Source organism: Tachyglossus aculeatus, chromosome X4, assembly GCF_015852505.1.
Source record: "Tachyglossus aculeatus isolate mTacAcu1 chromosome X4, mTacAcu1.pri, whole genome shotgun sequence".
NCBI classification, from domain to species: Eukaryota; Metazoa; Chordata; class Mammalia; order Monotremata; family Tachyglossidae; genus Tachyglossus; species Tachyglossus aculeatus.
In genome coordinates this window covers 40,447,916-40,460,692 of record NC_052098.1, presented here as the reverse complement: position 1 = coordinate 40,460,692, position 12,777 = coordinate 40,447,916, and the positions used below count along the sequence as shown (strand labels likewise).

The following is a 12,777-nucleotide window of genomic DNA, read 5'->3' as shown; positions in this document are numbered from 1 at the left end:
GGGATGCCACGTGGTGCTCAGACATAGCCCGAGACAGACACAGAACTGGAATTGTTCTTGTCTGCTCTCGTGGAGGCACCCTCTAGTTCCCACGTTCACTAGGGGAGAAGGAAGGCCGACCGGGTCGGTCATAACCTGAAACAGACACAGAACCTCAAAAAAAGGAATGTCTTCCACCCATTATGGGAAGTTTTTTTTTTCAATCACCTCAAAAGAGGAACGTTTTAATAAGGACAAATTTGGTTTGGCCGATTTAAAATGCCAGTAACTGATTTCTGTGCACCACGAAATGGCCCCAGTATAAATTAGAGGATCAGGAGGTCTGGCCCGAATATGGGCCACTAAATTATAATACCATTCTCCAGCTGGACTTCTTATATTGCAGGCAGTTAGAGAAATGGTCAGAAATCCCGTATGTCCAAGCTTTTATGGCTTTGTCCTAGATCCCCGAGGGAAAGAACTGCTACATGTGTTTTTCCTGGGCCCCTCCCAGGGGTCCAGCTCTAATCCCCGATTCCCCAGATGTACTGGATGATCCTCTCCTCGGCTGGGGACCCCGGGGGGATGGCTTTCCATACCAGTCCACCTCGTGGGCCCTAAGCCCTTCCAGCACCCGGGGAGGCACACGCTATGCCCTTCCAGAGACAGAGGAAAGGATACTCCCCTTGAGGGAGGTCACAGGGGAAAGGGGACAGATAGTGCGGGTACAGGCAACCTTCTCTTTGAGTGAATTGGAAATGGCAAAACAGAAATTGGGACAATATTCTGCAGACCCCACACACTTTTGGGAAGAATTCTCGAGTCTGACCCTGCAGTACAGTCTGTCATGGGAAGATCCTCTCCTATTGCTTTATAGCTGTCCCTCGCTCCAAACCAGAGTGGAATTATCAGGGGGAGAGTACTGATAGCTCCAGGATCATATGATTACATGCCTACTGGCGGGCATGGAGAAAGGAATTAGGAAGCAAGTTAACTATGATCGGGTCCGAGCTGTGACCCAGGACTCTACCAAGAACCCCGCCATGTTTAGACTCAGGCTGGCGGAGGCGATTCAAACGTACACCCAGCTTGATCCCAACTCAGTAAATGGAAGTGTCATTCTGTATTTTATTAATCAATCGGCTGTAGATATCCACCGAAAATTTCAGAAGGAGCAGTTGGGGCCACAAACCCCCATGAATCAGTTGATAGAGGCTGCCTTTAGAGATTTTAACAACCATGACCAGGCAGACTGAGATGAGAAGGACCACAGGGCCAAAGTGAAGGGCAGAGAGCAGGCCCAGTTACTTGTGGCGGCCCTGACGGAGGGTCGATCTCACTCTGGAAGGTCGCTTGACGCGGCTACGGCACTTGCCCAGGGTCCAGGAAGCCCTGTTTTGTGTGCCACCAGTCTGGCCATTGGGCTCGGGAGTGCCCCCAGGCACGTAGGCCTGGTCACAGCCACCAGCCACCTGGACGGTGCCCCCTCTGCAGGGGACATGGGCACTGGAAGCGGGACTGCCTATTACTGGAGGCAAGCGCCGACCCTGAGGCTGGCCAGTTCCCGGCTGTTGGCGCATCTGAGAGCCAGGACTGACGGGGCCCAGGGAACGGCCAGGCCCCCACAGGAACCATCTCCATGGCCGAACCCAGGGTGAGCATGGAAGTGTCTGGTAAGATTATACATTTTCTTATCGATGCGGGGGTCACCTATACTCTGTCCTTCCCAGTTTTCGTGGTCCTACCCATCCATCTGGAGTAAGGGTGGTGGGGATCGATGGCATCTCAAAATCTTGTTGCCAACCTGCCCCCCTACCATGTTTATGCCACCAGGAACTGTTTGGCCTGACCTAGCCAAGCGTTTTGCCTTATATGTAGACGAGCAGCGACACCACTGTGTTGCGGTTCTAGGTAAATCCTTGGGGTCAGACTTTTGGGCGGTAGCGTATTTTTCCAAGTGGTTGGATAGTGTTGCCTCTGGTTGACCAGCATGTCTCCATGCGGTAGCAGCCACCGCCGTAGCGGTACAGGAGAACAGAAACCTGACTTTGGGCTAACCCCTTACCGTCTATATTCCACATCGAGTCCTAGCAGTACTAGGAAATAGGGGCGAGCGTTGGCTCACGGGAGGCCACTTGCTGCAATACCAGGCCCTCCTTCTTGACACCCTTGAGGTTACGGGTCTAGTTACGTGGACCAGGGAGTCCGATATGCAGGGTTCGCAGTAGTGAGCCTCCACGAGGTCATTGAGGCATGGCCCCTCCCTCCAGGAACCTCTGTGCAGAAAGCAGAACTAGTAGCCCTATCTCAAGATATGATAGAGGGGAAGGGGATGCGTCTTAACATATTTACTGACTCCAAATATGGTTTCCATGTCTTACATGCTCATGGCACTATTTGGAAAGAGCGAGGTCTCCTTATTGCCCGAGGCACCCCTATCAAACATGCAGAGGAAATCCTCCAGCTACTCGCAGCAGTTTGGGAACCCCAGTGATGGCGGCGGTTGTTCCGGACGGCCACCAAGTCCCCGGGCAACTAAAGAATTAGTCAGACAGCATGTGACTGCTGAAAGTTTTAATAAAGTTTTATTGGTAAGGCCGAAGACTGAATAGGGGGTAACGCACCCAGCGGGCTCGTTTCCTTAAGGGAAAAGGCCCTGAGTGCCCAATACAATGGGCTTATATACCGCTCTTGCTGATCACAGTGATTGGTAGATTTGAAAACAGTGGGGACTGGATTGGTGCAGATTTGGTACAAATTTGGTGCAGAGCTGGGTGGAGTCTATCTCCTTATTTGGTTTGGTTCCTGGACCCATCCAGTGGGCTGCAGGGTCTAAGGCCCATACCAAATATGGCAACAGAACCACGTACATTCAAACAATATCTGCAACCTTTCCATGGTGCATGGGGGGGGGCATCATTCCCCCCTCAAAGACATATGACCCTTACTCCTAAGGGCTTGCTGAGGGTCGATAGTCCGTCTTCTGGAGCGGCTTCATGCTGACAGTGGGCGATGAACTCATAACTAGATGTGTTCTGGGTCGTATGGGTATACCGCAAACCAGCTGTGAGCTCGACGGCGAGATGGTGGTGGTGTCATGGTCGGGGTGATTTCTCGTAGAGCTTGTAAGATGTGGGCAGCATCCCCCTCAGGTTCCTCAGTTGACTTCTGTCCCATGGGTTGGTGCTCTTACCTGCAGAGCCTGAGGCAGAGGTCGCCAATTCGGTCACAGGTGTACTGTGAGGGAGTGTCCTCCTGAGGAGAATCAGAAAAATTTGGGACAAGAGGTGTCCTCGGTTTTGGTGCGGGTTGCCTGTCGAGCAGCTGAGTCCACAAAACGATTTCCCTTAATTATTTCTGTATTCCCCTTTTGGTGTCCCTGACGGTGAATTACAGCCACTTCCCGGGGCTCCCAAACTGCTGCGAGTAGCTGGAGGATTTCCTCTGAATGTTTGATAGGGATGCTTCAGGCAGTAAGGAGACCTCACTCTTTCCAAATAGTCCCATGAGCATGTAAGACATGGAAGCCATATTTGGAGTCAGTAAACATGTTGATGCATCCCCTTTCCCAATTCCATATCTCGAGATAGGGCTACTAGTTCTGCTTTCTGTACAGAGGTTCCTGGAGGGAGGGGCCATGCCTCGATGACCTCGTGGAGGCTCACTACCACAAACCCTGTATATCAGACTCCCTGGTCCATGTAACTAGACCCATAACCTCAGGGGTGTCAAGAAGGAGGGCCTGGTATTGCAGCAAGTGGCCTCCCATGAGCCAACGCTCACCCCTATTTCCTAGCACTGCTAGGACTCAATGTGGAGTATAGACGGTAAGGGTTTAGACCAAAGTCAGGTTTCTGCTCTCCTGTACCGCTACGGCAGTGGCTGCTACCACATGGAGACATGCTGGCCAACCAGAGGCGACACTATCCAACCACTTGGAAAAATATGCTACCGCCCAAAAGTCTGACCCCAAGGATTGACCTAGAACTGTAGCACAGTGGTGTCACTGCTTGTCTACATATAAGGTAAAACGTTTGGGTAGGTCAGGCCAAACAGTTCCTACTGGTATAAACATGGTAGGGGGGGCAGTTTGGCAACAAGATTTTGAGATGCCATCAATCGCCACCACCCCTACTCCAGAAGGATGGGTAGGACCGCAAAAACTGGGAAAGACAGAATAGGTGGCCCCCATATTGATAAGAAAATTTATAATCTTACCGGACACTTCCACACTCACCCTGGGTTCGGGCATGGAGATGGTTCCTGCAGGGGCCCAGCCGTTCCCTGGGCCCTGTCAGTCGGCTCTCAGACGCGCCAACAGCTGGGAACTGGCCAGCCTCAGGGTCGGCGCTCGCCTCCAGTAGTGGGCAGGTCTGCTTCCAGTACACGTGTCCCCGGCAGAGGGGGCATGGTCCAGGTGGCTGGTGGCTGCGACCAGGTCTCCGTGCCTGGGGGCACTTCTGAGCCCAGTTGTCAGACTGGTGGCACACAAAACAGGGCTTCCCAGATCCTGGGCCACAGGAAAGCACCGTGGCCACAACGGGCGACCTTCCAGGGTGGACCGACCCTTCGTCAGGGCCACCACAAGTAACTGGGCCTGCTCCCTGCCCTTCACTTTGGCCCTGCGGTCCTTCTCATCCCAGGCTGCCTGGTCACGGTTGTTAAAAACTCTAAAGGCAGCCTCTAACAACTGATTCGTGGGGGTTTGTGTCCCCAACTGCTCCTTCTGTAATTTTTGGTGGAAATCTTTAGCCAATTAATAAAATACAGATTTAGAATGACACTTCCCTCTACCGAGTTGGGATCAAGCTGGGTGTACTTTCGAGTCGCCTCCACCAGCCTGAGTCTAAACATGGCACAGTTCTCGGTAGAGTCCTGGGTAACAGCTCAGACCCGATCATAGTTAACTTGCTTCCTAATTCCTTTCTTCATGCCTGCCAGTAGGCATATAATCATATGATCCTGGAGCTATCAGTACTCTCCCCCTGATAACTCCACTCTGGTTTGCAGCAAGGGGCAGCTATAAAGCAACAGATGAGGATCTTCCCATGACAGACTGTACTGCAGGGTCAGACTCCGGAATTCTTCCCAAAAGCGCGTGGGGTCCGCAGAATATTGTCCCAATTTCCGTTTTGCAATTTCCAATTCGCTCAAAGAGAAAGGAGCCTGTACTCGCACTATCTTTCCCCTTTCCCCTGTGACCTCCCTCAAGGGGAGTATCCTTTCCTCTGTCTCTGGAAGGGCATAGCGTGTGCCTCCCCGGGTGCTAGAAGGGCTTAGGGTCCACGAGGAGGTGGACTGGTATGGAGGAGGACATAACAAAGGGTTGGGCCCTGTAGTGGTGGTGCTTCCCATCCCCTCAGGGGGCTGAGGGGGTGCCGAAGGTACCTGAGATTCCCAGCCAGAGGGAGGGGGAAAGCCATCCTCCAGGGGTCCCCTGCAGAGGAGAGGATCATCCAGTATATCTGAGGAATCAGACCTTAGGGCTGGACCCCCTGGAGGGGCCCAGGAAAAACACATGCAGCAGTTTTTTTCTTCAGGGCTTTGGGACAAAGCCATAAAAGCTTGAGCATATGGGATTTCTGACCATTTCTCTAACCACCTGCAATATAAGAGGTCCAGCTGGAGAATGGTATTATCATTTAGTGACCCATATTCGGGCCAGACCTCCTGATCCTCTAATTTTATACTGGGGCCATTTTGTGGTGCACAAAAAAAAAATCAGTTACTGGCATTTTAAATCGGCCAAACCAAATCTGTCCTTATTAAAATGTTCCTCTTTTTAGATGATTGAAAAGAAAAAAAACTTCCCATAATAGGTGGAAAACGTTCCTTTTTTGAGGTTTTGGGTCTGTTTCGGGTTATGACCGACCCGGTCAGCCTTCCTTTCCCCCTAATGAACCTGAGGGTGCCTCCATGAGAGCAGACAAGAACAATTCCGGTTCTGTGTCTGTCTCGGGCTATGTCCGAGCGCCGTGTGGCATCCCACTGGTGCTGAAAAACCCGGACCGTCTCCTGACGAGAGGTCCTTTTCCCAGACCAACCCGATTGGCCTTCCTTCCCCCCCAGTGTACCCAGGAACTAGAGGGTGCCTCCGCGAGAGCAGACAAGAACAATCCCAGTTCTGTGTCTGTCTCGGGTTATGCCCGTGCACCGAGTGGCGTCCCACTAGTGCTGAAATGCCTGAACCATCTCCTGATGAGAGGTCCTTTCCCAGACCGACCCGGTCGGCCTTCCTTCCCCCCTAGTGTACCCAGGAACTAGAGGGTGCCTCCGCAAAAGCAGACAAGAACAATTCCGGCTCTGGGCCTGTCTCGGGTTATGCACGAGCGCCGCGTGGCATCCCACTTGCCCAAGCCGTGGTCCCTCCAACTCAAGGTGTCCCCTGATGAGAGGTCCCTTCCCCGGACCGCCTCTTGACGAGAGGTCCTTTTCCCGGACTGCCTCCTGACAAGAGGTCCTTTTCCCGGACTGACCCGGTCGGTCCTTCCTTCCCCCCTAGTGTACCTGGGAACTAGAGGGTGCCTCCACGAGACCAGACAAGAACAATTCAAAAAAAAAGAACTCACCACTCCGATGGCTTCAGGCTGTGCTGTGGTCAGCCAGGACGGCGGCAGTCACATCTACTGGATCTCCCCGTATGGGCCACCAAAATGATGGCGGCGGTTGTTCCGGATGGCCACCTAGTCTCTGGGCGACTAAAGAATTAGAAAGCATGTGACTGCCGAAAGTTTTAATAAAGTTTTATTGGTAAGGCCGAAGACTTAATAGGGGGTAACACACCCGGCAGGCTCATTTCCTTAAGGGGAAAGGCCCCAAAGACCAAATAGGGGATAACGCACCCAGCGGGCTCATTTCCTTAAGGGAAAAGGCCCCAAAGACCGAATAGGGGATAATGCACCCGGCGGGCTCATTTCCTTAAGGGAAAAGGCCCCGAGGACCGAATAGGGGGTAACGCACCCGGCGGGCTCATTTCCTTAAGGGAAAAGGCCCCGAGGACCGAATAGGGGGTAACGCACCCGGCGGGCTCCTTTCCTTAAGGGAAAAGGCCCCAAAGACCGAATAGGGGGTAACACACCCGGTGGGCTCATTTCCTTAAGGGAAAAGGCCCTGAGTACCCGATACAACGGGCTTATATACCGCTGTTGCTGATCACAGTGATTGGTAGATTTGAAAATAGTGGAGACTGGATTGGTGCAGATTTGGTGCAGAGCTGGGCGGAGTCTATCACCTTATTTGGTTTGTTTCCTGGACCCAGCCAGTGGGCTGCAGGGTCTAAGGCCCATACCAAATATGGCAACAGAACCGTGTACATTCAAACAATATCTGCAACCTTTCCATGGTGCATGGCGGGGGCCGGGGTGGGGTGGGGGAGGCATCACCGGGAAATGGCTGTAATTCACTGTTGGGGACACCCAAAGGGGAATACAGAAATAATCAAGGGAAATCGTTTTGCAGACTCAGCTGCTCGACAGGCAGCCCGCACCATAACCGAGGACACCTCTTGTCCCAGTTTTTTTTCTTATTCTCCTCAGGAGGACACTCCCTCACAACACAATACACAATACACCTGTGACCGAATTGGCGACCTCAGCCTCCAGCTCCGCAGGGAAGAGCACCAACCCATGGTAGAGAAGCCAACTGAGAAACCTGAGGGGGACGCTGCCCCCATCTTACAAGCTCTACGAGGAATCACCCCGACCGTGACAACACCGCCATCTTGTCGTCGGGCTCACGGCCAGTTTGCGGTACACCCATACGGCCCCGAACACATCTAGTTATGAGTACATCGCCCACTGTCAGAATGAAGCCATTCCAGAAGACGGACCATCGACCCTCAGCAACCCCTTAGGAATAAGGGTCGTATGTCTTAGAGGGGGGAATAATGCCCCCCCCATGCACCATGGAAAGGTTGCAGATATTGTTTGAATGTACGAGGTTCTGTTGCCATATTTGGTTTGGGCCTTAGACCCTGTAGCCCACTGGCTGGGTCCAGGAACCAAACCAAATAAGGAGATAGACTCTGCCCAGCTCTGCACCAAATTTGCACCAATCCAGTCCCCACTGTTTTCAAATCTGCCAATCACTGTGATCAGCAACAGCAGTATATAAGCCCATTGTATCGGGCACTCGGGGCCTTTTCCCTTAAGGAAATGAGCCCGCTGGGTGCGAAGACCCTATTCGGTCTTCGGCCTTACCAATAAAACTTTATTAAAACTTTCGGCAGTCACATGCTGTCTAATTCTTTAGTCGCCTGGCGACTTGGTGGCCATCCGGAACAACCACCGCCATCAGTAGTTAGGAAGATATGACCTGGGGAAAAGAAGATTACTGAAGTAAGACCCCCTGGAGGAGGTGAGGTTCCAGAAGGTCCTTGAAGTTGGGGAGAGCTGTGGTGTGGCAGATTTGAAGTGGGAGGGAGTTCCAGGAAGGCGAGAAGGTGTGGGAAAGTGATCGGAGATGGGAGGGACCGTGGGGAGGTTCTCTTGGGAGTAACAGCACCATCATCTGGGAAGTAGTAAGCGAAGAGGGCAGATAAATTACATAGAATAGGTTGGTGGAGAGCCTTGAAGCCAATGGTATCTACCCCAGTGCCTAGTAAAGTGCTTAGCATATAGTAATCACTTAACAAATACCATAATTACTATTATGTGGGAAGAAACAGGTTACCATTGTAGGTTTTTGAGGAGGGAGACTTGAGAGCTGAACAATTTTTTGGAAGATGATTTAGACTGCAGGATAAGCTGAAAAAGATGAAAAATTGTAGACATGGAGACCACTAGTGAGGCTGATAAAATATTCTAGACCGTAAGCTCTTGGTGGGGAATGTGTTTACCAGCTCTGTTATATTGTACTCTTCGAAGTGCTTAGTACAGTGTTCTGCATACAGTAAGTGTTCAATAAATACCATTGATTGATTGAATAGCCTAATTGAGAGATGATGAGAGTTTGAACCAGAGTGGTGGTCAGTTAGATGGATCTAAGAATACTGTGAAGAAAAAAAAAACAGCAGAATTTAGTGACAAACTTAACCCTAATATGAAAGATATCTTAGAGTTGAAACATCATTATGGGTTATGGGTTGGAAAAATTTTCATGAATTTTGAGCCCTGGATTTAGTCTGTGGGGGTGTACTCTGCCATACTTTTCTAGCAATCTCAGTCTTAGGTTTTTATTAGAAAGTAAATTCATGTACAGGGACATGGAGTAGGTTTGGTTGTAGTTAAATGCTCACTTTCTCAGAGGCAGCAGTCAGAAGCAATGGAGAAATTACCAAAGTGGGGAGGAGGAGGGCGAGTGCCAACGATAGGTGGGAGGGTAGCAGACCTTAAAATTGATAAGAATGAGGCTAAGAAAAGTGTTTGGGGGACTTAGAGGTTTGTTTTAACCTGGCCACAAATCAGTTTAAATGCTCTTGGAATTTCAAACCTTGAAACTATAGACTGGAGGTTAAAAAAATCAATTTTAGTTCTTCTGTGTCTCATCAATATAAAACACTTGTGGTTGTTGCTGAAATCAAGAGATCCATCAGCACAGAACCGCAGCCTGGTCTTGACCTGGGTGTGGTGAGGTCTGGCTAACAAAGGCAGTAAAGCACTTGCTTCAAGAATCATATCAGCCCCCAGGATTCATTTTTCAAATCCCAAAGGTTTCTCTGTCATAAAGCAAAATGACACCTTCCCAGATGAGGGGTGAAAGAGATAGGGGAAAAAGATTCAAGTCTGTTTTAAATCATCCATCTCTTTAGCATCTGGCAAACATAAACTTGGAAGTGCGAGGCTAGTGCCGATGTTAGCAATGGCCCTTCTCCAAGCAGCAGTAAGGGCCATACATCGCAAACAACCATAAACCACCTGCCATCTGTCCCAGGAGGAATGATGGCAGGAACCAGAATGGAGAGTGTTAGCATAGGGAACCTGAGCCTTCAAACCCTGCAGTTGCAATCTGAGGACATATAACAGGGCCACTAGCCAAAAGGGCCTTCACTGTGATTTTTCATTGTTTGGGGGAAAGGTCCAAGTAAAAGCATCAAATAAGGACCTTATTAACTACATAAAGTTTTCTCAGCCTGGATTGCAGGAAAAGATCTTTTGGCAGGCAACAGATAAATAAAAGCAAACTTCAAGTCCTTGACTTTGCCAAAGTGGTGAAATACAAGATAAGGAGAAGACTAAAAGGCTCTGAGTTGATAAACATGAGAGGCAATTATCCTTTTTATTCATCAGTTTCTGAAGTCATCTCCCTTGTAATAAACAAGGGGCAGGGTAGAAAAGTACAGTTTGTCATGCTTCTTTCTAAGATTCTATCAGAGCAGTGAACTACAGTGAATGAGATTAAGTAATAATAATAATAATTGTGGTAAGTGCTTATTATGTGCCAGGCACTGTACTAAGCACTGGGATGGATTCAAGCAAATCAGGTTGGACACAGTCCCTGTCCCACGTGGGGCTCACAGTCTCAACCCTCATTTTACAGAGAATAATAATGATGGTATTTAAGCGCTTACTATGTGCCAAGCACTGTTCTAAGGTTAAGTGACTTGCCCAAGGTCACATGGTAGACAAGTGGCAAAGCTGGGATTAAAACCCATGATCTTCTGAATACCAGGCCTGTGCTGTACTCACTACACCATGCTGCTTCTCCATAGGGTGGTCACAGGAGTTTGTTTTTAGGGTGTGTGTGACTTTTCTGGCCCTAAACCTCAGCCAAAATAGCTTCTTGTGTTGCTTTTAGCCCCTGCTAGCCTCTGCTGGGTCCCTTAAACCCTCCACATTGTCCCTTCTGGGGATGGCCTGAGAACATAGAGCACCCCAAATTCCTGAACCCCTGTCACATCTACCACCCCTGATTTCAAGCCCAAGCATCTCCCCAAGGCTGCCTACTGGACATTTGCAGAGAAAGCATTCTCTCCAGCAGCTTCCCAGTTCCTAGGTCTCCCTGGCCCTAGACCTTCTCCTCCAGCCCAAACACAAGCAGACACCAAAATCAGAGCTCTCAATATGTTTTAATTGTCATCTTTCAAGTATTATTAGCACATTAATAATAAGGTAACAGAATTCCAGTCCAAACCACCTTTCCCTGTACATTTTTTTTCGTTTTTTTTTCTTTCTATGGTATTTGTTAAGCACTTACTGTGTGTCAAAATCTCTTCTAAGTGCTGGGGTAGATACAAGTCAATCAGGTTGGACACAGTCCCTGTCCCGCATGGTACTCACAGTGTAAATAGGAGGGAGTAGGATTTAATTCCTCTGGGCCTTTCTCCTCTTCTCTTGGGACAGCCCAGGTTCCAGTCTCATCCTCTCTGAGTTCTTTGGCTGCCAGGGTAGATGCGTGCTGTTTTTCCCATTCAGGGACAGGAGCCTCACTCTTTTGGACCCCTAAACCTTCCAGGTGTCCTAGCCCTCCACGATTACATCTCTGATCCTTCCCTGCATCATATTCTTCCAGGATCACAGCTCTAAACCTTCCCTATATCCTGCCCTCTCAGGATCATCACTCCAACTTTATCCCTCTCTCCAAAAATGGCTTATCGTCTTCTTCTCCAACTACCTGGCCTCCACTCTGTCCTTCCCTCTGTTTCCTATTCATTCACTCATTCAATTGCATTTATTGAGCGCTTACTGTGTGCAGAGTACTGTACTAAGCACTTGGAAAGTACAATTTGGCAACGGATAGAGACAGTCCCTACACAACAACAGGCTCATAGTCTAGAGGGGGGAGACAGACAACAAAACAAAACAAGTAGACAGGTGTCAATACCATCAAAATAGATAAATAGAACTATAGATAAGAAACATCCTTAGGCCTAGAGACTGAGAATTGGAAAGGAAAATTGGCTGAGAGGTTCGTGACCAAGATCTGGCCTTAGGAGTTTGCTTTTAGGGGATGAATGGAAATTTTGCTCATTGAGCTGGGAAAGGGAGTCATAAAAACATGTTTACACTAAACCTAAAGGCATGAGTGACGTTTGAGATTGATCAGAAACCAACAAAGATCTTCCCTCCAGTTTAATTGCACCCCACTGCCTGTGAATGTGCCTTGGGTATTGATGTCTTTGTGACAAATTGCAGTCACTGAAAGGTATGAGGGTTTTGAAATAAGCAAAAATTGCTCTCATGCATAGCACGTTATTGTTATTATTAGACAGTTGGAAAAATAAGTTTAGAGATGCTATGAGTCCGTTGACTTGAGACAACTATTTCCCTCAGTCAGAGTTTAGGCCAGGCAGAAGGCCCAGGATGGTGGAAAATTGCCAATTGCTTGCACACTGCTGTGTGAGGGCTTAGCCCAAAAGTAAGAAACAAACTTACTTTCCCAGGTTTCAGCCAGACCCTAAACATTGTCTGAAGGCAGTTCTGTTTACTGGCAACCCTTTCTTTTCAAGCAGGCTCAATCATGAAACAGCAAAAATTCCCACTGACACAGAAACAATTCCAAAAAGCACATGTTGGAGGCACTTCTGCAAAACCAAACAAACCCTTTTGGCATTCTTTTTATAACTGGTACTTTATCAGGCAACATATTTTATAGTTCTAGGAGGTCTCAGTGTAAACACACTCAAGATAACACTATTCTGCAATTCATAAATATAAATAAGCTCTATTTAATTAGTCAAAGTTTATGAAGTACTAGGATTATGAAAAACATAATAAAGCAAGACATTATAGCTTATGTCTTTATTATAGATTATATTTATCACTATTACATGAACTAGCAATATTCAAATAATGCAGTAAAGCAGTTCTTCTCATGAGATATGTAGAAATCCAAGCAAAATATAGAAATTTGATAATGTCA

At 48.8% G+C, this 12,777-nt stretch overlaps 1 protein-coding gene and 1 long non-coding RNA gene across 3 annotated transcripts in view; one reads left to right on the top strand and one right to left on the bottom strand.

The window, feature by feature from the left end:
• The window catches only part of LOC119948011 (synuclein alpha interacting protein), a 259,871-nt gene that overhangs the window by 23,663 nt on the left and 223,431 nt on the right, over nt 1–12,777 (top strand). The gene's annotated exons all lie outside the window — the stretch shown is intronic.
• On the bottom strand, nt 2,841–6,589 carry LOC119948014. The gene is made up of 3 exons (XR_005456613.1): nt 6,549–6,589; nt 4,217–4,457; nt 2,841–3,234 (listed from the first exon to the last, which is right to left on the bottom strand). It is a non-coding gene; the product is annotated as an uncharacterized LOC119948014 (long non-coding RNA).